This window comes from Mesocricetus auratus, unplaced genomic scaffold, assembly GCF_017639785.1.
Source record: "Mesocricetus auratus isolate SY011 unplaced genomic scaffold, BCM_Maur_2.0 Super-Scaffold_100013, whole genome shotgun sequence".
NCBI classification, from domain to species: domain Eukaryota; kingdom Metazoa; phylum Chordata; class Mammalia; order Rodentia; family Cricetidae; genus Mesocricetus; species Mesocricetus auratus.
Genome location: NW_024429196.1, coordinates 60,918,084 through 60,944,423, shown reverse-complemented (window position 1 = coordinate 60,944,423; position 26,340 = coordinate 60,918,084). Strand labels below are relative to the sequence as shown.

Genomic DNA, 26,340 nt, shown 5'->3' with positions numbered 1-26,340 from the left:
GCAGCATAGATGCAGAACCTCAGCACCCACTGTGACAGAGCTGTAGGACTTGGAGAACTGTGATGTCTATTTGTAATTTCACCCTGCTGTTGTCCCATTTTCACACTGTGAATCCCTTCTCTGCTCTGGTTACCATGACTTTTTGAACATGTAAATGTAGCCCTGCCTTTCTTCCCATTGACTGCTTTTCACCTACTTTTTGAGTCACATCTCCTGCATTTTTGTCCCTCTTACCTCTTTCCAATCAGCATATATCTTTTAAAGAACATGAGTAATTCACAAAAATATGAATATTTTTATGAACCTTTTATGCATGTTCAAGGTCACATAGACTCCTGTCTAAGGGAGATTCTCTAGGCACTTGTGATAAGAGTCTTTCTTTCTCCGTCTTTTTTAAAATAAACTATCTTTTTATTCTTTGTGTCTTTCACATCACCCATCTCAATCCTATTTATTTCCTATTCCTTTGTATCCACGCTCTGCCCTTGTAACCTCCTCCACCAATTAAATAAAATAAAATTTGAGAGGAAAAAAGAAAAAGGTAACATTTGTCACGGAAGCTGTAGTGCAACATAGTGAGTCACAAAGTAAATCCTTTTATCCATATATCTTTATCTATAAGTGTTTGTTGCAAAGAGTCATAGGTTTGGTTCCAGGCCTCTAGGTTCTGCTTCATTCTGATGCTGGGCCTTCCCTGGGACTCCTCTTGGATATTCTGTTGTTGCCCTTGTCATGGAGATCCTGCAGCTTTGGGTCTGCAGGACAAACCCCTTCACATGCTCCAGCAGATCATAAATGGGGTAGATAATGGGGTGGGCCAACTCATAACCCTGTTTTTGGGCCTGGGTAGCTTCAGGGTTGGTTAGCCCACCAGGTCTCCTCTGTCTTTACCACCATGGTGTGATATTGGGAGCCAGATATTGCATGGGAATCAAGATTCATTAGACTCAGTGTGGATTAAGGGGAGTTTATTTGGTGAGAATGCACTTACACAAGAGGCAGGTGACCCCCGCAGGTTCCAGCTCCAAGGATCCACCCAGGCTGTCCTCTATGACCCGACTGGAAGCAAGAGCAAGTGCTAGGGTTGGGGACCCCAGATCTAGTCCTACACTCCGTCAACTCCGCACCTGTGACCACACCCAAACAGGTGTGGTCAATGCTGCAGGTGTGGGTGGGGTGGATATCTCTCTACAAGGGTGAGCTCTCCAGCATTGTCTCAGCTAGTTCACACCCCTTAGAGTGAAAGAGGGGTGGGGCTAGTTTTCCTGCTTTCATGAGTTTTTAATTTTTTATAATTTATTCTATTTATTTATTCTTTTAAATTTCATTTTACATTCCAACCACAGTTCTCCCTCTTAACCCTCCTCCCACCTGCAATCATCCCAACCAGTCTACCCCCATTCAGCTCTTCCTCACAGGTAAAGGCTCCCGTAAGGAGTCTACAAAGTCTGACCCAAGAGATTGGGGCAGGCCAAGCCCCCTCCCATGCTTTAAGGCAGAGCATGGCATCCCACCATAGGGAGTGGGCTCCAGCAAGCTAGCTCAGGTACCAGGTTCATATTGTGCTCCTAGTACCAGGAGCCCCTCAGATAGTCCAAGCTTCAAAACTGTCTCCCATATACAGAGGGCCTAGTTCGGTCCCTTGGAATCTCCACAGTTGTCAGTCTAGATTTCATGAATTTCCATGAGCTTGGTTCAGCTGTCTCTGCCCATTTCTCCATCATGATCTTGACCTCCCTTGCTCAAATATTCTCTCCTCCCTCTCTTCTACTGGATTCCCTGAGCTCAGCCTGGTTCTTGATTGTAGATCTCTGTATCTGGTCCCATAGATTACTAGACGAAGGCTCTATGATGATAGTTGGGATATTGACACATCTGACTACAGGGGTAGGCCTATTAGCGGGCATCCTCTCCACTATTGCTAAGAGTCTTAGCTCGGGTCATCCTTGTGGATTCCTGGGAATTTTCCTAGCACAAGGTTTCTCCCTACCCACACAGTGGCTTTCTCTATTAAGATATCTCTTTCATTGCTCTTCCACTCCATCCCTCCTTGCCTCAACCATTCTGTTACCTCATATTCTCATACCCCTCCCCTCTCCCTTACCAGTTCCCCTATCCCCAGTTTACACAGTAGATCTCATTTAATTTCCCTTCCCACTGTGAACCATGTGTCCCTTCTAGTGTCCTCCTTGTTATCTAGCTTCTCTAGAGCTGTAGATTGCAGTCTGGTTATTCTTTGCTTCACATCTAATATCCACTTATGAATGAACACATGCCATGTTTGTCTTTCTGAGTATGGGTTACCTCACTCAGGATAGTTTTATTCTAGTCCATCCATTTGCCTGTAAATTTCATGAGGTCATCATTTTTTTTACAGCTGAGTAGTGCTCCATTGTATAAATGCACCACATTTTCCTTATCCATTCCTTGGTTGAGGGGCAACTAATTTGTTTCCATGTTCTGGCTGTCATGAATAATGCTGCTTTCACAAGTCTTAATCCAAGGGTCTACTCTGCAGATTTAATCCAGGCAGAACTGCATCCTTTTGGTCATAACTTGCTGTCCTACCTGACTGTCCAGTGTCCTGAACAATAGGCTGGGGCATGAACAATAATCTGAGTGATCACACCTCAGGCAACACAGAAAGCTGAGAGTGAACTGAAAGTGGGGAGTGCTAATACCCCTCAAAGCCCATGCCTAGTAACACACTAAGTCCAGCAGGCCTTCACCTCCTGCAGGTTCTATAACCATCCCAAACAACACCACCAACTCTTCAAATGCCTGATCCTATAGGGTGCATTTTTCATTCAAATCACCACAGTCAGATAGTTGGACATACTTAATTTACCAATGGAATGAACATAAATATTGAACCTCACCCTGCTGCCTACTTAACAGATATTAAATATTAGTTTAAGAAATGGCAGGAGGTTTACTTCACTAAGGCATGTCTACTTCTGTTTTATAGTTAGGCTAACAGTAGAACTGACTTTTCCCAGATCACTGTCCTTGAACTGAAGCAAAACAAATTGAATTCTACTGTGTATTTATCCTGGGTTCTCACTGACTTGCAACAACATGTGTAAAGGTTCAACACAGTTGAAATTAATTATTCAAGAGCACTTCCTCTCTGAGATATTTCCACAGTGCCTAGGGTAGGTACACAGAACATTTTATTTCATTATTAAGTTTCAAAACATGCAAGTTTACAAACTTGGAAGCTATCCAAAGTTGAGTACTAGGATGTTCCAAAAAGAACAGCAGTAAGTTTAAAAAAAAGATAGAGGAAAACATAATTATTGCAATATTTATTGGCTCTATTTAGCTAAGGGCTAGATAGGATTAAAGCTTCAATGCTAGAAGGAATATTGAAGGATGTTGTTAAATTATTGATATTTATGTTATCCCTTATAATATTACTTAACTGATCCATGTTGGAGAAAAGTTGAACTTAAGAGACTATAAACTTTAAGTATCACTAATTTTTTGTGTTCACATTCAAATGGTACAGAGAAAAAAAAACCAATTGGATTAAATGTAATTAAAGTAAACAGTTTAACCAAAATGATGGTGGAGCTGGGCGTTGGTGGCGCACGCCTTTAATCCCAGCACTCGGGAGCCAGAGGCAAGCGGATCTCTGTGAGTTTGAGGCCAGCCTGGTCTACAAAGTGAGTTCCGGGACAGCCTCCAAAGCCACAGAGAAACCCTGTCTCGAAAAACCAAAAAAAAAAAAAAAATGATGGTGGGTTTTGATTCAGATACAGTTGAGCCATATGTCCACATAAATATCTGTTGTTCTTTTTACAATACATATTGACTCAGCCTCCATCAGAGGTAAGAACTATGAATATATTTCATAAATATTTTGAAATCACACAGAATACCTGTTATTCTGTGTTGAGAACATTTTGTTTATTAAGAATACAGAGACACTCTCAAGAGATGGCTCAGTGAAGAAAGGACTTGCTGACAAGTCTGATAACCACATGGTGAAAGCAGAGTTTGATTCCGTGGTACCTACACATGCATGCTGTGGCACACACTGGTATGCACATGTACACACATGCACACATAGGTGCATTCACACACATGCATAAAATATAGCTTTGAAAAATTAAGAAAATAGCCCAGGAGAGATGGATAAGTGGGTATAATGCTCTTCCTGAGGATCTAAGCCTGGTTCCCTGCACCCATTTCAAGTGGCTCATAACGTCCTACAAATCCAGATCCATGAGGGATCTGATATCTCTGCTACTGAAGGCACCTGGACTCATATCACATACCCACAGAGGTACACATAATTGAAAATAAGAAAAATAAAATTTGAAACCTTTAAATTATAGACTTATCTTTGACCTTTTATATCTTGGTCCTTGGACACCTGTGTTATGAAACCTTACAATTTACTTTTCATGTTATCTGTCTTACATGTTTGCTTGTTTAGTCTATTTCAGGAATGGAACAAACTTGTCCTTTTGAACAAACTGACAGGCTAAACTAAAGATACAATGCCAGTTTAATTGAGAATAATTATCTATTATCTAAAATACCAAATTACTAATTGAAGAGGTATTTTAATACAAAATATTTCAAACGCATAAAATAGGATTCTTTCTGACATTTTGTTATTTGTTTGTTTATTTATTTAATACACACACTGATATATACATCACAGCCTGCATGTAGAGTTTGTAACATAACTTGCAATTTACAGGAGTTAATTCTCTCAGTCCCCCGTGTGGCCCTGAGGGAATCAAATTCAGAGCTTCAGGCTTGGTAGCAAGTGCCTTTACCCACAGAGCCATCCCACTCTTGCCTAGAATTCTTCGGCTCTCAAATTTAATCTACAGTTTTGTCATATTGCTATTAAGAATACAAGTCTCCTTTTTATGTGCTAGAAAAATTGCACCATAAATGGACACTTTATAATATGCCTAATTTCCTTTTGTTAAATTGATAAGCACAAAAGCACAGAACACATTGACACCATGATGAGAACTTAACATTGTTGAATTTTATAATTTTCACATTTTTACTCATATAATTTTTCATTTGTGCAGTGACAGCCAAGATGATAATCTCAAAGTATTTTATCCATCTTTTTTTTATAAGGAAAGGTCACTTTCAGTAGTCAGAAAAGACATCATTCTATTAAACTAATTTGCCTACATGCAAATTTTGTCATTTTTACCTCATTAAGTATTTATCATGGAATAAAAAGTATATATATTCATGAAGGGGCAGCTTGCAGCCTGATGGAGCTGGAACTAATATTTTGCAACTCTAATGACTTTTTTTGCATCCTTAATTAGATAGCATAAGGTTGATATGATTAGGTCAGGATGTAGTGTTTTTCATTAAAATACATTTTAGAAGCTGTATTCATAATCTGCCCTTGCAATTAAATAATGAGCCTATGAATTTAATATTATCGACCCAATTATTATCCCATGCAAACGTATACCTTTAATAAATTTGTGCCGTAGGACCTTCATTAGCATCAGAAAGAATGATATTTCTAGGTCTGTAGATTGAATAGCTATGGTTAAACGTATGTAATGATCTTAAATGTATCAGGAAGCAAAGCTCTGATACCTAGGCATTCAATTCCAAAATGTGCCTTACTATTTGTTGAAAACTCATTTACATTGTAATTATTTTCTTAAAGAAACTACCACTTTAACACAGGCTCCTCGAGCTCATTTGAAAAAGCAGGTAGCAAGGAAGGTGACAGGCAGCTGTAAGTGATAGGACAACAGTGTGAAAATTTAGAGATCTACTGAAGAGCAAAACTGGAATGCATACTATCTAAAATGTTCATTTCTCAATGTATATATTAGTCACACACAGCCACAGGCATGTGATGAAGGGGATTATTTTGGTGTTTGCATATTTTTGTCATTGTGTGGCAGTATGAAAGGTCTTCTTAGAAAGAATCACCTTCTGCTAAGGTGAATGTGTACAGGGAAGCACACGTACATGGCAACAAACCTGGTTCACTCATCTCATTTAGTAGTTGTTACTGAACTACTACTTTTGTGCACTGGGGCAGTAAACACAATTGGTTGGCATTCTTAGCTCATTCTTCATTTTCTTAAAGAAACTTACTAACAAGATTATGTACAATTAGGAATGTATAATAAAAGGAGGTAAGGAATAAACCTCCTTGTTTAATAATGAAGTGTATAGAGAAGTCAATCGTATTGCTCACAAGTAAACTACTCACATGTATAAGCTGATTTAGGGTGCTTGCATAGAGGCAGAGCTCATCTCTAGCAGAATTTGAAGCCACGGTGAACAGAAAACTTTGGTTTATGATGCTATGGCTGGCAGTGCTAAAGATAAGATGGTAGCCAAGGTGGGAGAATTGTTGATGAATGTCAAGAGTAGGAATCCTAAGGCTTTTCTGCATAAAAAAGGGAACAAATAAAATGGTGGAATAGTAACAGGATGGTAAATTTGAATACTGGAAGTCCTTTTTCCCCAGCTGAAACAATGGCTAGTGTGGTAGTATGTATGTGGTGGTTTGAATGTAATTTATCCCCATAATCTCATAGAGAATGGCATTATTATAAGGTATGGCTTTGTTGGAGTGAGTATGGTCTTGTTGGGGGAAGTGAGTCATTGTGGGGGCAGGTGTTGATGTTTCCTGTGCTTGAGATATCAACCAGTGTTTCAGTCAATGTCCTGTTGCCTTCTGGTCAAGATGTAGCCAGCACCATGTTTTCATGGATGCCATCATGCTGCTCAACATGATGATAAATGACTGAACCTCTGAAACTCTAAGCAGGTCACCCCAATTATATGTTTCCTTTCTAAGGTTTATTGTGATCATGATATCTCTTCATAGCAATAGAGACCCCAACTAAGACAGACAGAAAGGTGTAACATGCTAGACTGAGAACTTAAAATTGCCTAACTGGGGACTGTATTTTTCTCACAGGCTGAAAGAAGCCATTGACGGCATAAATAAAAAGTTCTACCTCGTGTATCTAGAGTTCTGAACTATCTTTGGACAGAATTCTAATAACTGTTTAGATCATCTACCTGCTATTTTTATATCACCAGAATTAAATAGTTTATTATTCTCTGTTCAGTGTCCCATCATTAATTGTTTATCCATTGGAATATCTAAATTACTGATGTTATCTAACTACCCAGCTTACCAGATCATACAATCACTGCTTCAGTTGTTTTACATGTGTGTTCCCCTTGGAGACCTGAATCAGATGAATGGATGCTTGAACATTTCATTAGCTTGATGGGGACTTGAAAGTGAGTGAGGCAAAGTAAAATGTAAAAATGTAAACAGGGAGATTTTCATCAGGGAGAACATGGAAATGGAAACCTAGTGTTTTAAGACTGAATTCAAAAGAGTAGTTAAAAGAGTAATGCCTGCAAAATACAGAAGTTTGACTTTTTAATATAAACCTTTTACTGTACTGTATTTATTATATGCAGGGATGGCTTCATAAACATAGTTTTACACAAGTGTAAAGCTTTTGCCACATTCATCTCTGACTCTCCCTTTTTCCTCCTTTCCCTACATGTAACTCAAATTCAGTCCACAATTGTCTCATATATGTATAAGTTTACACACACACATACACACACACAAATATATAGGACCACAAATAGATAAAATGTGATATTTGTCTTTATAGGAATATTTAATTTGAACGTGTTGATCTCCAGTTGCATTCATTTTCAATGACAATTTTGTTCTTCCTTGTGGCTGAAAACTCCATTTATGTGTTTGTGCATGTGTTTTTATGTAACACATTTTCTTCGTCTATTCCTATGTTGGTGGACACTTAGTCTTAATCCATAAATTGCCTATTGCCACTAGTGCTTAAACAAATATAAAGATACAATGTTTCTATAGTAGGATATAGAGTGCTGTTGGTATATACCCAGGAGTGGTGTAGTTACCTTATATGGTAAGTGCATATGGTAGTGCCATACAGATTTATATAGAATTAAGAATTCAGAGGGTATGGGGACATGGCTCAGTAGTTAAGAGCACTCCCTGCTATTCCAAAGGACGTGGGTGTAATTCTTACAACCCATGTTGAACAACTCACAACTGCCTGTGACTTCATATCCAGTGACATCAATATCCTCTTCTGGAATCCCAGGACATCTCTACTCACATGAGTATATAACCACCTCCCCCCCACACACGCTCCAAAGCACATAATTTGAAAAAACAAAGATACACATTGAAGAAAAAATCCTGATTCTTACTGGTTAACACATAAATAGGTTGTTTGGACTATAGGAAGTAGGATTCAGAAATCTACTTCAGTTAGAATTAAAGGTCATAAGAGTGAAGGTAGTCAATTAAGATATGGATGGTTTAGAATCATGGATATAATCACACATGTTATATTGCTATCCCTCATTTGGGAGTTCCAATGGGATGCATTAAGGATTTCTTGTGGGTACATTCTTTAGTTTTCCAAAAGAGTGATGATCTACCAGTCACTGAATTATTCTTGTGTAAAAAATACATTTTACTAAGTACATCTTAAGATTATTCCTATATGATTTTGGCCAAAATAATTCTATTGAATAACTGTTAGTTTTCTGAAAAAATATATATGTATGTATATATACATACACACATACATATATATACATCCTGTGTTATTTATCCTTCCCAGTTCTATATCATATCATTATGATTATTAAATATTTTATGTTAATGTGTACTATGATTAGAGTTACAAAAGTTTATTAACTTAAGTTCTTATGCAATAAAGAGGTTGACAGTAACCCAACAATACATGAGAAGAACAGTTTTTAAAAGATATAGAGCAATGAGAATTTCACTTTTACATCTTCAAAATCATAGCAAAGAAACAGCAAAGGAAGAATATCCTCTCTCGGTTGGGTGGTCTTGGATAATTGAAACACCTTTCTTTTTATCTCTAAAAGTCCAGGATGTTTGTTTATAAGCTATCCAATACATTGTTAAGCTTTTGAAAGGCTATTTAGCCATAGAGAGATTGATCTCTTCTATAAAATGGAAATGATAAATAACAACCAAAGAAAGGAATAAGTAGAACTTTCTGAAGACATCTCAAATGTTTGGGTTTTAAAATTGACAAAGATCTATTGCTTTCCGTTAAGTACTTTCTCCCTTAATTCTAAAATTATTTCTATTTGAAGTGAAGTCCAATCCATATGTTTTTGATTCATTAACACTTAGTTTGTTAGCATCCCTTTACTGGAGTCATGTATAGCAGTCTTTTCATCTTTTTTTATAAGCTTATGTTCCTCAGACACAGGAAATCAAGGTTTTTTTAAGAGTAAACAAACTTGAACTCAAAGAGACATGGGTTTCAAGGCCTCTGTGTGTAGACAGCACCTATTAGCTTTGAACTACTCCTCCATTCACTATGCAAATTTTTCTTTAGCAGTCCCTAGATTGAGATATATTGCTAATTAACTAAGACACAAGATTCAGCCTTATGTTTTATTATTTACTGAGTTTTCCTCTCTTAAATTAATTCTTCTTCATGATCAAACATCCAACTACTACTATATTAATGAACAAGTCATTAATAATGGTTATTTAATTGCCATCTCCTTATTTATTCTCATTAATAATATAGGAGCTACTTATCTTTTAATAATTATGTAGTGGCGAATGAAATTTTCTATAAAGCACTGAGATATGTTCCTGCCTTTCATTTTCTATGAAGGTACAGTGTTCTTTAACAAGAAGGGCCAAAATCACTTTTTCATGTCTTTCTGACACTAAATAAACACAGTTTCTTCATATGTCTTGAAAGCCTGTAGGTTTTAAAGGCTGAAGTGAAAATTCATCAATACATTTTTTCTCCTATGACATTAGTTCACATTGGCTTATGTAATTGCTAGCAATAGCCGGACTTGGAAAATTCAGCATTAGGAAACATCATCAGATGTTATTACTTGCAGAGAGAAATTGTCTTAACTGATGTTTTCTCATTGATAAGTAGGTCAACTTGAAATGTGAGTCTTGTTATTTTTAGAGATGAAGGAAAGTGAATAATAAATCCTTATGACCACCATACAAGAACTATAGAAACACTTTGTAGGACATTCACATGTTTATTCATTTAATTATTAAAGCAAGTATATGTGGCAGGTATTACTCACTTTATAGATGAGAACCTGAGACTCACAGACATTAATGTTTTTCTTTCAACTATGCATTCATATATTCCCCATGTGTTTATTGATTATCTTTTAATAAAGTAAGCAATTTTGTTATATGTGAACTTAAGCCAGACAAAACAACCTTCTGTTCTAACGGGTAGATCAAGTAGATGATGAAGTCATAACAATATGGCAGGAGCTAAGTAGTCTGTTGGTAACATGAACAGAGACAGTACTAACTCTTTTTAAGCTTTCAGTATAAGACAATTAGGAAGAATATATAGGAGTTAAGTGGTCACAGGGAAAGTTGGTGCCAAAAGGAAGGCATTTGAAGCAGAAAAATGAAATACAGTATTTTTGAGAACAGAAAAGAGTTTTAATGCTTGAAACTTACCCACTGTAGTCAATATTGGCTTAAATATGAATAGGAAGGTCAGAAATGCATGTAAAGAAAGTGTGTGCACTTAGCTGGACTACATGACACAGTTATTGGTCTGTCATGAGATAAACACAATTGTTCCTCTGTGAGGTTAGTACAATTTGCTAATAGTCAAATCTCTTTGATCAGCCTCAGCTCCAAGTTTTAGTAATCAAAACTAGCCTCTTGTCTACCATTCACATCCCAATAAACTGGAGAAATAAATGGTTTTGTCTATCTATACATTTTTTAACTCTTTGGCTTGTAAAATAGTTTGTATTCCTATTTCAGATCTTGGAAAAGTAAACACAAGACTTCAGACCATGATTTAGTAACAATATCAGCATCATCATTTCCCATAAATAATTATAAAAATAAGATACACAAAGGGTGATTTGTAAGAAATGAATGAATAATAAACTAGCAGTTGAATAAACTAGTTAATAACTTTCCAGATTTTTCTTAATTTTCATAATATACAGAAACAAAATCCACTATATCAATTATTATTATTTACTTGAAAATATCAGAATTGAGCAAAGTCAGGAAAATTAAAGATTTATCTGCTACCTTTACCATCCCCACAAAATTACCCATGTTCACATGTACACTCATGTACTGATTCTGTTCACTGTTCCATAGGAATGCAGAGAAGTTTTGATGTGTGTTCGGGGCTATTCATTCTCACATCCTTGTGTTCATCGTATTTTCTGAGTCTATTCTCAAACTAGTTCCCAGCACAACAGGTGAAACAGTACAAAAATGCCCCATGTTACACTATAAAATGGAGATGGGCAAGGGAGATGGAGCATAAAGATTGGAAATTCATCCTAGAAGCTGGGAAAAAATGAACATGAGAAGATTGCTTGAATTCAATGCCTAACTTGAGTTAATAGGTTAAAATGAATCATTAAGTATCAAACAATTAGTGAAAATTGTCAATAACCTTTGTTTACATTAATCATTAGGTTGTAAAATTATACTGATTCCGTGATCCAACATAGAATTTTAAGACATTATAAATTAAATTTTATACACTGATTTTCACATAATCTTTAATTAGTAACATTTCCATATTGTTTAAAAATTCTCCAAAGCACCATATTCAGAACATAGTACTACAGTGTAAAAGGCACCATTTATCAGTATGTTACATATTAGAGTCACAATGGTTTTGCTAGTATTAAATATTTACTGATCAAGGATTTTAATACTGAAATGTATGAAGTAGACACGTTGGCAGGAGAAGTATAAAACTCAGGTTGACCTCTGAGTACCTTATTGTGACATCAAGGCTTGTCGATAATGGAATGATATCACAGATATTTGGAGGAAAAATAACTGTATACTTAGCCCTATAACTACATGTAAACAAGTTAAATGTTTTTTGATATATACAAATTGAAGAAGGCTACTGTTTCAAATGATAACCTACCACCAAAGACAAACAAGTTTGGAACTCATTCAGTGAGGACTCAAAATTTAAAATTCAGAGTTATTAGTCACAAAGGTGTTAATGCTACTTGTAAAATATAAAACACACCTGTATATTTCATTTTTTAAATTGGCTTTTACAGGACACAAAAGAGGATGCACACTTGCCACAATACATCAATAATAAACTGATTATAATGAGTTCCAGAGTACTTTGTATTAACTAGGGGCAATTAAGATAAATGAAATTAGCTCTCCCATTATGAGCTCATATACATTCTCTACAACAGAATGTAAGGCAGTAAACATTTTTGGAAATAGTTTCAGAATTATTATTTTAGGAATAATCTTATTTCTTGATCCAGTAATTATACTTCAGTGACACCACTGGAAGGAAAATTGCAGAAATACAAATAAACATTGAACAGTCTATAGGAAGGAATGATTTGTCTCAATATGGAATCACAGAATCATCCACAGGTTTGTTGTGTAGTCATGTCTTCCTCTGATGTGGAAGCACAGGGCTTCCTTGTTATCATCCACTTTTCTAAAATTCGTGCTTTTTATGGTAAATATGTTATTTTTATGTTCTTTCTTTTTATTTTTGTTACTTTAATCTTACATAGCTTGCTTCACATGTCAATCCCAGTTTCCTCTTCCTCCCCTCCTCCTACACCCCCCCAAGCCTCCCACCCTATCTCCACTTCCTTCCACATAGGGGATATCCAGAGTCTGTCATTTCGCTCAGGGCAGGGTCCAGGCACTCCCCTAAGAATCCAGGCTGAGAGAATATCCCTCTTTGTCTTATGGACACATGAAGTCCATTTGTATGCAAGGGATAAATACTGATCTACTGCCCAGGGCCCCATAGTTTGCCCAAGCCTCCTCACTGAGTCTCACATTCATGGGGTCGGAATCAGTCCCATGCTGGCCTCCCAGATGTTGGTCTGGGGTCCACGAGCTCCCTCTTGTTCAGATCATCTGTCTCTACTGGTTTTGCCAGCCCATTCTTTGCCAATTTGCTCATCGCTCCTATCTCTCTGTCACTGGGCTCCATGGATTCAGTTCAGTGTTTAACTGTCAGTGTTTGCCTCTGCTTCCATCAGTCACTAGGTGAAGGTTCTAGGATGGCATATGAGGTAGACGTCAAGTTCATTATCAGGAATGGTCATTTAAGGTGGTCTCTCCACTATTGCTTAGCTTGCCAGTTGGTGTCATCCTTTTAGATCACTAGAGGTCTCACTGGTGCCAGATCTCTCTTCAGACCTATGACTCCCTCAATTATGGTATTTCTCATCCTGTTCTCCCCCTATTCTGCCCCCACTCAACCTTCCTGTTTCTCCATGACCTACTCTTTCCTCGTCTTCTCTCGCTCTCATCTTCCCAGCTCCCAATCCTCCCCCCCACCTCCCACCCTGTTCCCAATCTGTTCAGGAGATCTTGCCTCATTCCTCTTCTCTGGAGTACCATACGTAATCTCTCTTAGGTTCTTTCCTGTTTCCCAGACTCTCTGTCAGTGGAATTGCAGACTGGCACTCCCATGATCTATGTCTAAAATCCATGTATGAGTGAGTACATATCTTGTTTGTCTTTTTTGACTGGGTTATCTCACTCAGGATAGTTTCTTCTAGTGCCATCCATTTGCCTGCGAATTTCAAGATTCCATTGTTTTTTCTGCTCAGTAGTACTCCATTGTGTAAATGTATCATATTTTCTCTATCCACTCTTCAGTTGAGGGACATCTAGGTTGCTTCTAGATTCTGGTTATTACAAATAATGCTACTATGTATGAACATAGTGGAACAGATGTATTATGAATTTGCATACTTTGGATATATGCCTAAGAGTGGAATTGCTGGGTCTTCTGGTAGATTGATTCCCATTTTTCTGAGGAATCTCCATACTGATTACCAAAGTGGGCTTAGGAGTTGGTACTACCACCAGCAGTGGAGGAGTGTTCCCCTTTCTCCACATCCTCTCCAGCATAAATTGTCTTTGGTGTTTTTGATTGTAGCCATTCTGACAGGAGTAAGATGGTATCTCAGAGTTGTTTTGATTTGCAATTCCCTGATTGCTAAGGATGTTGAGCACTTTCTCAAGTGTCTCTCAGCCATTTTAGACTCCCCTATTGAGAATTCTTTATTTAGTTCTGTAGCCCACTTTTTAATTGGATCCTTTGATGTTTTGGAGACTTGCTTCTTGAGTTCTTTGTAAATTTTAGAGATCAGCCCTCTGTCAGATGTGGGGTTAGTGCATATCTTTTCCCATTCTGTGGACTGCCTTTTTGTGTTGTTGACCATGTCCCTTGCCTTATTAGTTTCAGCAGGTCCCATTTGTTAACTGTCGATCTCAGTGTCTGTGCTACTGGTGTTATGTTCAAGAAGCTGTCTCCTGTTGAAGAGTATCTCCCACTTTCTCTTCTAAGAATTTCAGTGTGGTTGGATTTATGTTGAGGTCTTTGATCCATTTGGACTTAAGTCTGCAGTCTTCTGCATGCCGATATCCAGTTATGCCAGCACCATTTGTTGAAGATGCTTTCTTTCTTCCATTGTATAATTTTAGCTTCTTTGTCAAAAATCAAGTGTTCATAGGTCTTTGGGTTAAAATCAGGGTTTTTAATTCGATTCCATTGGTCTACCTGTCTGTTTTTGTGCCTATACCAAGCTGTTTTCAGGACTATAGCTCTATAACAGAGCTTGAAGTCAGGTATGGTAATGCCTCCTGAAGACCCTTTATTGTATAGGGTTGTTTTGGCTATCCTGGGTCTTTTGTTTTTCCATGTAAAGTTGAGTATTGTTCTTTGAAGATTTGTGAAGAATTGTGACAGAATTTTGATAGGGGTTGCATTGTATCTGTAGATTGCTTTTGGCAAGATTACCATTTGTATTATGTTGATCCAACCAATCCAAGAGCATTGGAGATCTTTCCATTTTCTTTGATTTCTTTCTTTAGAGACTCAAAGTTCTTGATATACAGATCTTTCACTTCTTTGGTTAACTTTATCCCCAGAAATTTGATGGTGTTTATGGCTATTGTAAAGAGTGATGTTTCTCTGATTTCTTTCTCAGCCACTTTATCATCTGTATATAATAGGGCCACTGATTTTTTTTGAGTTAACCTTGTATCCTGCCACTTTGCTGAAGGTGTTTGTCAGCTCTAGGAGTTCCCTTGCAGAGTTTTTTGGGTCACTTATGTAAACTGTCATATCATCTACAAATAGTGAAAGCTTGACTTCTTCTTTTCCTATTTGTATCCACTTGATCTCCTTTTGTTGTCTTATTGCTCTAGCTAGAACTTCAGGTACAATATTGAAGAGATATGGAGAGAGTGGACAGCCTTGTCTTGTTCCTGATTTTAGAGGTATTGCGTTGAGTTTCTCTCCATTTAGTTTGATGTTAGCTGTTGGTTTACTATATATTGCTTTAATTATATTCAGGTATGTTCCTGTTATCCTTGATCTCTCTAGGTCCTTTATCATGTAAGAGTGCTGCATTTTGTCAAAGGCTTTTTCAGCATCTAGTGAGATGATCATGTGAGTTTTGTTTCTCAGCTTGTTTATATGACAGATTACATTGATAGATTTTCTCATGTTGAACCGTCCCTGCATTCCTGGGATGAAGCCTACTTGATCATGGTAGATGATTTTTCTGATGTGTTCTTGAATCTGATTTGCTCGCATTTTATTGAGTATTTTTTCATCGATGTTCATGAGGGAAATTGATATACAGTTCTCTTAGTTGTGTCTTTGTATGGCTGGGGTACCAAGGTAATAGTAATCTCATAAAAAGAGTTTGGCAGTAAGCCTCCAACTTTTATTGTGTGGAACACATTGAGGAGTATTGCAAGTAGCTCTTCTTTGAATTTTTGGTAGAATTCTGCACTGAAGCCATCTGGACCTGGGACTTTTTTTTTGGTTGGGAGACTTTTGATGACTGCTTCTATTTAATTAAGGGTTATAAGACTGTTTAGATTGTTTATCTGTTCTTTATTTAGTTTTGGCAAGTGATATCTATCCAGGAAATTGTCCATTTCCTTTAAATTTTTGAATTTTGTGGAGTACATGTTTTCAAAGTGTGCCCTGATGATTCCCTGGATTTCCTCAGTGTCCGTTGTTATGTCCCCCTTTTAATTTCTGATTTTGTTAATTAGCATGCTCTCTGTCTGTCTTTTGGTTAGTTTGGACAAAGGTTTGTCTATCTTGTTGATTTCCTCAAAGAACCAACTCTTTGTTTCATTGATTCTTCTCAATGTTTTCTGGTTTCTACTTGATTGATTTCAGCCCTCGTTTTGATGATTTTCTGGTGTATACTCCTCCTAGGTGAGTTTGCTTCTTTTTGTTCTAGAGCATTCAGCTGTGCTATTAATTGTCTAGCGTGACTGTTCTCTACTTTCTTCATGTGGGCACTTAGTGCTCTGAACTTTCCTCTCAGCACTGCTTTCAGAGTGTTCCATAAGTTTGGGTATGCTGTGTCTTCATTCTCATTGAATTCCAGGAAGTCTTTAATTTCTTTTTTATTTCTTCCTTTGCCCACGGAGGGTGCAATTGTGCATTGTTCAATTTCCATGAGTTTGTAGGGTTTCTGCAATTTGTGTTATTGTTGAATTCTAATTTTAATGCATGGTGGTCTGATAAGATACAGGGTGTTATTCCAATTTATTGTATCTGTGGAGGTTTGCTATGTTACCTATTATGTAGTCAATTTTAGAGAAGGTTCCATGTGGCTCCGAGAAGAAGGTATATCCCTTTGTGTTCGGGTGGAATGTTCTATAGATGTCTATTAAACCCAGTTGGGTCATAACTTCTATTATTTCTTTTGTTTCTTTGTTAAGTTTCTGTCTGGAGGTCCTGTCTATCGGTAAGAGTGGAGTGTTGAAGGCTCCTACTACTAGTGTGTGAGATTTTATGTGCAATTTGAGCTTTAATAATGTTTCTTTCACAAACGTGGGTACCTTTGTATTTGGGGCATAGATGTTCAAAATTGAGACTTCATCTTGATGGACTTTTCCTTTGATTATTATGAAATTCCTTCTTCATCTCTTTTGATTGATTGATTTTAATTTGAAGTCTAATTTGTTAGATATTAGGATTGCTACACCAGCTTGTTTGTTGGGTCTGTTTGATTGGAAAACCTTTTACCAACCCTTCACTCTGAGGCAATGTCTGTCTTTGACGTTGAGATGTGTTTCTTGCATGCAGCAGAAGGATGGGTTCTTTCTTCATATCCATTCTGCTAGTCTGTGTCTTTTTATAGGCAAGTTGAGACCGTTGACATTGAAGGATATTAATGACCATTGATTGATGATTCTTGTTTGTGCTTGATTTTTGGTAGTGGAGTTATTGTGTGTAGATTCTCTTTCCTTTTTCTTTTGGTGTTTGTTAAAGTGGAATTATCTATTGCCTGTGTCTTTGTGAGTATAGTTATCTTCGTTGGTTCTAAGTTTTCCTTACAGAACTTTCTGTAGAGCTGGATTCATGGATACATATTGTTTAAATCTGGCTTTGTCCTGGAATATTTTGTTTTCTCCATTTATGGTAATTGAAAGCTTTGCTGGATATAGTAGTCTGGGCTGGCATTCTTGTTCTCTTAGCGTTTGTAGGACATCTATCCAGGATCGTGTGGCTTTCATAGTTTTCATTGAGAAGTTGGGTGTAATTCTGATAGGTCTGCCTTATATGTTACTTGGCCTTTTTTCTTTAGCTGCTCTTATTATTTACTCTTTATTCTGTAGGTTTAATGTTTTGATTATTATGGGGAAGATGACTTCTTTTTCTGGTCCAGCCTATTTGGTGTTCTGTAAGGTTCTTGCATTTTCGTAGGCATATCCTTCTTTAGGTTAGGGAAGTTTTCTTCTGTGATTTTGATGAATATGTTTTCTGTACCTTTGAGCTGTATTTCTTCGCCTTCTTCTATACCTATTATTCTCAGGTTTGGCTTCTTCATGATGTCCCATATTTCCTGGATATTTTGTGTTAGGGATTTGTTGGTTTTAAGATTTTCTTTGGTTGATGTTAGTATATCCTCTAATGAGTCTTCAACACCTGAGATTCTCTCTTCTATCTCTTGTATTCTATTGGTGACATTTGCATCTGTAGTTCTTGATCGTTTACCTAACTTTTCTATTTCCAGCATCCCCTCATTCTGTTTTCTTTATTGTTTCTATTTTAGCTTTCAATCCTTCAACTGTTTGAGTTGTTTTCTTTATTGTTTCTATTTCAGCTTTCAATCCTTCAACTGTTTGAGTTGTTTCCTTCATTTTTTTAGTAGTTTTATCTTGGTAATCTTTAGATTCTTTAAGCTATTTGTTTATTTCTTGAATTTTTTGTTCATCCTTTCCTCCATTTCATGTATTTTTTTTGTTTTTTCTTCTATTTCTTTAAGGGATTTCCTTGTTTCCTCTTTGAGGGTTTCTATCATCTTCATAAAATAATTTTTGAGGTCTGTCTCTTCTGGTTCATCTATGTAGTGCTTTTCAGAATCTACAGTATCTGTAGATTCTGGTGGAGTCATGTTGGTCTTTCTATTGCTGAGTGAGCTCTTATTCTGTCTTCTTCCCATCTCTTCTTCCAGTGGGTGCAGGTGAAGTCTTTCTGTCTCCACTGGTCTTCTTCTTTCCTGAAGCTGAAGCTGGGGATGCTGGAGGGTGGGGTCTGGAAGGACTGAGGTCTTTCCTGTGTGGTGGATCCTCTGGATGCCAGGAGCAGGCCCTGGGAAGATTGAGGGAATGGGTGATGGGCAGAGGGGAGGTGGTCCCAGGGGGACCCAAGCTCACCTGAAGCTGGGGATGCCAGATGGTGGGGTCTGGAAGGACTGATCAAATATATTATTTTTGTAAGTTGGGGAGAAAAGAACCATGAAATAACTTTTTGGAATGAAGAAACATTAGACACAGTTTTGAATCTTATGTGGCTACCCTCATGTTCCATTCTTGAATATCCATTCTACAGAGGAAAATGAATCAGACACAGCTAGCTCATCACAAAGACATTCTCAGCTCATCACAAAGTTGTTCTCACTAGCAGGTATCTGAGCCATGCTAATCTGTTACAGCCTGGCTTGTCATCTGTCTTCAGCAGGGAGGGCAGAAAACAATGCAAAGCTCTTCTATTGTAAGAATGGTTGGTCAACATGTTTGTAGCAGGTCTTCTTATCCATGTTGATAGTTATCATGTGAAGTTTGATGACACATGGAGTCTTGCTTAATTTGGTGATGGAACCCCGTCAGGCTGTATCAGGACGAGATGTGCTTGGTTGTTCTCCTTGCCCTTGTTTTCCTCCTTCCATTAGCAGTGCAGTTGGTTCCCTTTGTCCACCTCCAACAGAGCTGGTCGTGATTTATGCCCTGCCTAGGTCCTGAAGTGCAGCTAAGCTGTTGTGACTGTCCCTGCTGTACACTTAGCAGCCACAGTCACCATTCTGGGCTGCCAGGACAAATATTCCATCTCTATTTGTTTTTTCACTTCCTGCTACTCCCTTGGCTCATTCTCTGGCAAGCTGCTGGAAATGCTCTCTCTACCATCTTATATTATGGCCAGTTACCAGGTTGCTCCCATGACTCTCCTCTCCCCTGGGTTTAGATACCTGCTCACTGCTGGTTTCTTAATATGGAAAGTCTGTTTTATAAATGCTTTAGATAAATATTTTACAATTTAAAATATAAATTCTGCTTGATCTAAATGAAGGACCTTCATACACTTGACTTTATTCTTTCCCCTGCTATTGCTTACCCAAATATCCTTTAATTCTCTCAGAAATACACATGAAATTTAGAAGCTGTGAATTATAAATTTCATTGCTTGCCATAATAATGGAACAAGTCATGTCAAGAAGGTGTCATTGTTTAACTAAAATTGACAGTTTTCTAAACTTATTTCTTTTTATAATTTAAATTTGAAACAAGCTAGCTACACATGTCTATCCCAGTGCCCTCTCCCTCCCCTCCTCCCCATTCCCCAACAACACTCCCCAGTACCTAACCCCATGCCCCCTCTGCTTCCCAGAGAGGGTGAGGCCTTCCATAGGGGATCCCCAAAGTCTGTAATATCAACCCAGGCAGGACCCAGGCCCTTCCCCATGTGTCCAGGCTGAGACAGCATCCCTCCATGTGAAATGAGGTCCCAAAGTTCTGATCTACTATCCGAGGCCCCATAGATTTCCAAGGCCTCCTCATTGACCCCACGTTCAGGACTTCTGGATTAGTCCCAGGCTAGCCTCTCAGTCACCAGTCTGGGGCCAATGAGCTCCCTCTTGTTCAGGTCAGCTGCCTCTGTAGGTTTCACCAGCCAGGTCTTGACCCATTTGCTCATCACTCCTTCCTCTTGGAACTGGGAACCTGGAGTTCAGTTCATTTTTTTGCTGTGGGTGTCTGCCTCTGCTTCCTTCAGCCACTGGTTGAAGGCTCTAGGATGCCATATAAGGCAGTCATCAATTTCATTATCAGGGGAGGGCATTTAAGGTAGCCTTGATGCCAGTTGGTGTCATCCTTGCATATCTCTGAAAATCTCACTAGTGTCTTATCTCTCCTCAAACTTATAATGGCTCCCTCTATTATGGTAACTCTCATTCTGCTCTATGTTTTTATATTTCTATGATGGTTTTAGGTATTTCAAAATGCAAGGTATATATGAAGAGAATTTAAGAATAGGTAACTGAGTAATGTTGATTCAGTTGTAGATTTTGAATTGTGTACATTATTATACAGGGGTGAAAATCCAATCAGGATTGGAGAGGGTAAGGTTGGAGAAACCATAGCTCAATGGGTAAACTGTCTGCCACACAAACAGGAGTACCTGATGTCCATTATCCAGCACCTACATGAGAGCTGTTCAGTGTTAGCATCTGTAACTCCAGTGCTGAGAAGGGGCAGGACACAGGTATCCTATGAAATCAATTGTTAGCTTAGCTAACTGGTGAGCTTTGAGCTCAACAAATGACCTTGTTTAGGAGTTAGAAAGATACTCAGTGGTCAAAAGCACATGCTCCCTTTCTGGAGGAATGAAGAATGATACTGATGGTCTGTTTAAGATTTCATTGGCTAGCAGTACTTGACACTCAACCGTAAGAACCAGCGCTTTGATCTTCAGCACCCAGTTAACAAGCAGGACATGGCTTCATGTGCCTGTAACCTCACCACCATGAGAGATGAAGACAGGAAGATTGCTGGAGCTTCCAACTACTAGCTTCACTCCAGAAAGAGACCTTGTCTCAAAGAACAATAGAGCAGAGCACCTGAGATGCTCCATTAGTCTTCACATGTACTCACAGATACATGTGCACATATATATATATATATACACACACATTAATATACCCTACATACATATACACAAACATACTAAACCTGAACATTAAAAATGATAATGCCCTGTTTTACATGTCTAACCCAGATATCTTACTTTATTTGCCCAGACAACATTAGCCAAGTAACAGTTAGTAAACCTTTTAGATGTTTTAAATTTTATGTAGATTTGGAAATGCAAACTTGTTCCAGTTAAATGCCATTCATGTGCAGGGCTTGACCATCTGGTAAGATCTATTGTCAAAATGCTCAGAAAAGCTTAATGAGATGTACAATCAGGTTGACATCTCCAGACCTCGAAAGACCACATACAGAATTAGAGTAGAATGCTGCCCCTGAATACTGTAACTGCAATGCATAGTTTCAAAGTCTTATGTGTTAGTATATACAGATAGGCAGATTCTGAAGTTATCTTCCCAATGCAAGAAGTATATGGATACAGAGAAATATGTTTTATCTACTAAGAACAAACAAGATTGAGATTGAGCACTAAGAATATGGTTAGTCCTAAAAAAGTCATTATTTGATTCCTGTCTTATTATTCAGACAAAGCCAATCCGTATTGAAAATAAAGGCATCTTATAAAATGGACTCGTCATTCTCGGTATTATAGTCATACATGCTTTCTCCCTTTGTCTTTATTCTCACTACACTCTTTAACTTGGTATCAATAGACAGAATATGCAGTGTTAAAATCTAGTACTGGTTTACTGGTTTCAAGGCCTGAGGAAAAACAGTGGTCATTGATACACAGGAACTCACTCAGTAGATCTGTTTCCACCTTTTAAGTCTTTAAATCTAGAAGTTCCATTAACTAAGCATTACTATCAAAGGATGCTGGACAGTTCAGGGCCCTCTCCAAGAATCCCCATTTCCAGACACCTGTAATAAACATACAGTGGAAAGTAACTGTCTGCAGAATTAAAACAAGTACCTTAGCCTACCTCCACTAGCATAGCATGTGGAGTCACTACTTTAATTCCATCCTGTGTATACTAAAATTCTCGAGTTGCTACTGCTATAGTAGCCTATCTATCCCACATGGCAGGGAGATCAGTGAATTTGCAGGTACCATATGCAGGCAATGCCAAAAACTCAGCTAGCCTCTGGTCAGAGTGCTTTGAGTTTTACCTCAGTACACTCTTTTCTTCCTCTTTGTCACCATCATCTCTCTCTATCCTTTCTCTCCTTTTTTGTATTGTGTTTCTTTGAGGCAGATATCACTATGTAACCCAGGTTAGCCTCACATTTTCAATCCTTATTCAACCCCCTAACTGCTGGGATTATAGGGATATATTGTATGCAGCTTTCTCAAAAATTTTTGTTGTCTCTCAATCTTTTCTTTCTGTCATATATAATCATATATATGGAGTAGGGAGGGACAGAGACTGGAAGAATATTATTTCCTCTTTTTCTCCTCTCCTCCTGTTTCCTTGGATCTACTAGGTATAAATCACTGTATAAGCTCCAGGTTTGAAGACCTGGGAGTTTAATATGCTGCCAATAAGCACAAGTTTATAGACTTGTTATTTTCATTACTGTTTGGTAAGCGACAGTGCTGGAAGCCAGGCATGGGTTGAGTAAAAAAAAAAAAAAGCAGTTGCTTCTGTGATTGGCATGATGACCTTGAATGATGACCTTGAAAATTGCATCTGACTGTGGTAAGGAAAGCATCATGTCTACCTGCTTTCCACATGGGACCATAGCTTATGGAATGAAGTGTTTCTGGACACAAAGGTGAGTTCCAGGCCCATACTGCCTGAGACCTGAGATACAGACTAGCCCCCTGTCACTATCTGTCCAGTAGGATGAGCCCATGCGAGAAACAAGCACAAGGCTAGCTTTAGATTATGGGTTTGTTTTGCTTTTAACTGCTCTCCTTAGATGCCTCATTTATTAGCTTCAAGAAATCACTGGCGTGATTTCCTCTGAAGAATGACAATGCTCTCGGAAATAATTAATGAAATTATTTGACTTTGGGTTGATATGATTGACCACTCCATCTTTTCTTTCTCTGTCTCTTCTACTTCAGGCAAATCTTAGGGACCCTCACATAGGTATCTTCTTTGGTCATTTGATGCAGATGGCTGGATGTATGTTGCAGTGAACTTCTTGAGACATATATAAAACATAGTAAGCTACTTAGTTTTATGAACTGTGGTGTTTAACTTGGAATGCTTTCATATCTTCTTGTTAAAAAATTAGCTCCTCTAGCTAAACTTCCAAAATTGTTTTCTGGAACTGGATGTAATTAGCAACATAAGTTTGTTTTTCTCTCTCTGACTACTAGTAAATAATTCAATAAAACCCTTGTACACTATGATTTCAATGAATCACCCCAATGTTAAGTTAAAGACTTCATTGTCCTATTTAATAATTAAAGTGATTTAAAGAAGGTGCCAAGACAGCACAAAGGTGCTAGCGTGGCAAGCCCAGACCAAGTTTAGCCCTCCTGAATCCAACACACATGTTCTATCTCTTTACTTATTTCCCCACAGCTACTTGGATTGGATAATAACACAGAGTAGAATGGTTAGATGTAATTCACAAAAGGATTGAGGACAAAAAACAAGGAGATTTGCATCTGGTAGGACCAACTACCAAATTTATTAAGTTCCTTTATGGAGGATTTAAAAACAAAAATCAAGGTTATAGTGATGACGATATGGCTTAGCCGGTAAAAATGCTTATACCCTCATACCCAAGCCTGATGGCCTGGCATCAATCCCCAGGGCAGACATGGTAGAAGGAGAAAACTTTCTTTCACAAGTTGCCTTCTGTGTACACACACACACACACACACACACACACACACACACACAAGACAGATAGATGATAACATTTTAAGAATGAAAAGATCTATATTATAGTCTACCTTCTAAAACATTGAAAATATATAATTGTGCATGTGTGTGTATGAGACACAACTCAATATGTAATCCTTTGAAAGGACAAAAAAGTCACACTCCTTCTTTAAAAGAACATTCAGATCTATCAGAAGAGACAAAACTATAAACATCATAAACAAGAAAACAACCTGGGATAGTTGTTCCTGTGGCAGTGTGTTGTATAGGAGTTGTATATTTAGGAACTCTCAGGGAAGAAAAGGATTGTTTGAAAATATACAGAAATCCAGTAAGACTTGACCACTGAAGTGATCATCTCCAGACACAGAGACTAAACTGACCTGGGACCTGTGAAGAGCAATCTACACTTCCTACTCTTTTAGAGGCTTTCTAACAAATCAACACTGCTACCCGTGGTTTCAAAACACTTGGATTCTGTGTTGAAATTTCATTCATAGAACCATGGAGAATGTTTTTGGTTCTCAGAGGTTTTAACAGAGCTCATGTAGGCCTGAACTTACAAAGGAGTTTGTTCAAAATTTAGAACAACAAGGAAATTATGAAAACATGAAGACTTCAAGCTCACAAGATGTTTATGGTCCCTCCATGGCTAATTGAGTCAGTTGCAAATCCCTGCCCTATTAAGCAGCACTTTGCAGACACAGCTGCCACACCTCCTCTTCTAAGAGCCCGTATAAATTTTTAGGGACTTCCTACTTCCTTGCTTTTTAACTCTCAGTTTGCTTCTAAGCAAAGGAAACTCTTTACAACCCATGGGATTGAAAATGATCTCCTGGGGTACTTGACGGTGGCAAATGAGGATCTTTATGAAGTCCATTTTCTGGTCTGAGAGACACATTTTCCCCCAGGTTGTATACAAATCTATGGCAACTGATGGGATGCATAATCTGACTTTGGGAGGAATAGTGGGGTCTTTCTTTCAGGAAACATAATTATCCTATAACAAGCTCAATGTTAGGAGCAGTACAACAGAAGCAAATATGACATTTGCCCTGTAAGAATTCTACATTTGTCTCACCAGTAAACAGAGACAAGGGGGAAGTTGGCATATATTGGGGTCATAGTAAGGAAATAATTTGGCAAAAGTGGTAAGAAAATGGTGAAATATTTGATATCTTAATATGATATCTTGAGCCTGTTAGGCTTCTTAAAATTCAATGGCATTTTGCTAATGGTGGGAAATGTGCTTGCACATCTCTAGTCATCATTCTTAAAGGATATGAAGAGAAGAGAGAAGGGAGTGGGAATGCTTCAGCCCAAGTCAACCCCCATACCAAGAGTCACCATGTTGCTTACAACTTCAATAAACTTGCTTCTATAAAAGAATTTGTTCTGCAGGCAACAAGTAAAATTTTATTTTTCCCTAATATAAAATGGATGCCAGACAGACCACCTGCCTGTAGTTATAAACTCCTCTTCCAAACCCAGAACCCCAGGGTTTATTTGATGTTACAGGTCAGAATATTAAAAGTCACATGTGGAAGTAAGATTATAAGGGTATCAACTCACATTTGTGAAAGAAATTTCAGGAAGGGAAGACCAGGTACTCTCATTGTTTGTATTTAATTTTTGGAAAGCTCTAAAGAAATAATCTGGAATTTATAAAGAAACCTTTCATAAGAACCAAGGATTAGATTGTCTTAAAATACAACCAATGACTTAGAGGGAGAAATACAAGTCATCATTGAATGTAAGCTGCATCAATTCCTTTTCTGTCTCTGTGATCAAATTACCTTCTCTTGACAATTTAAAGGAGGAAGGATATACTTCAGCTCACAGCTTCAGGAGGGTCAATTCATTATACTTGAGAAGCGTGATGGAGCTACTTTGTTCATCCCTGGCTATGTACTGTTACCAACAGTACACTCTCAGTGGTCCATCCCTAGTGACTTTCTTCTTTCATGGACATTCCTCCTCCCAAATGTTTCACTATATCCCCACAGAGTGCTACCACATAGCAACACAGTACGTAAAACATAATGAGCCTTTGGTATATGTTTATTTGCAATCTTGTAAATTATAAAACAAAAACCTAATATATGCTGTAGATTATTTGGAAGAAGAAATAAGGACTTCAATCCATTCACCAATCAGTGGGTTTTTACCAGGTACCTGCTAGGTTTTAGAAAAAGTACTGCAGCCAGGGAGAAGGGTGTGTACTTTATGTCATGCCAC

At 37.9% G+C, this 26,340-nt stretch overlaps 1 protein-coding gene across 1 annotated transcript in view; it reads left to right on the top strand.

Moving 5' to 3' along the window:
• LOC110340193 overlaps nt 1-26,340 on the top strand; it is a 379,146-nt gene that overhangs the window by 317,399 nt on the left and 35,407 nt on the right. The window lies entirely within an intron of this gene.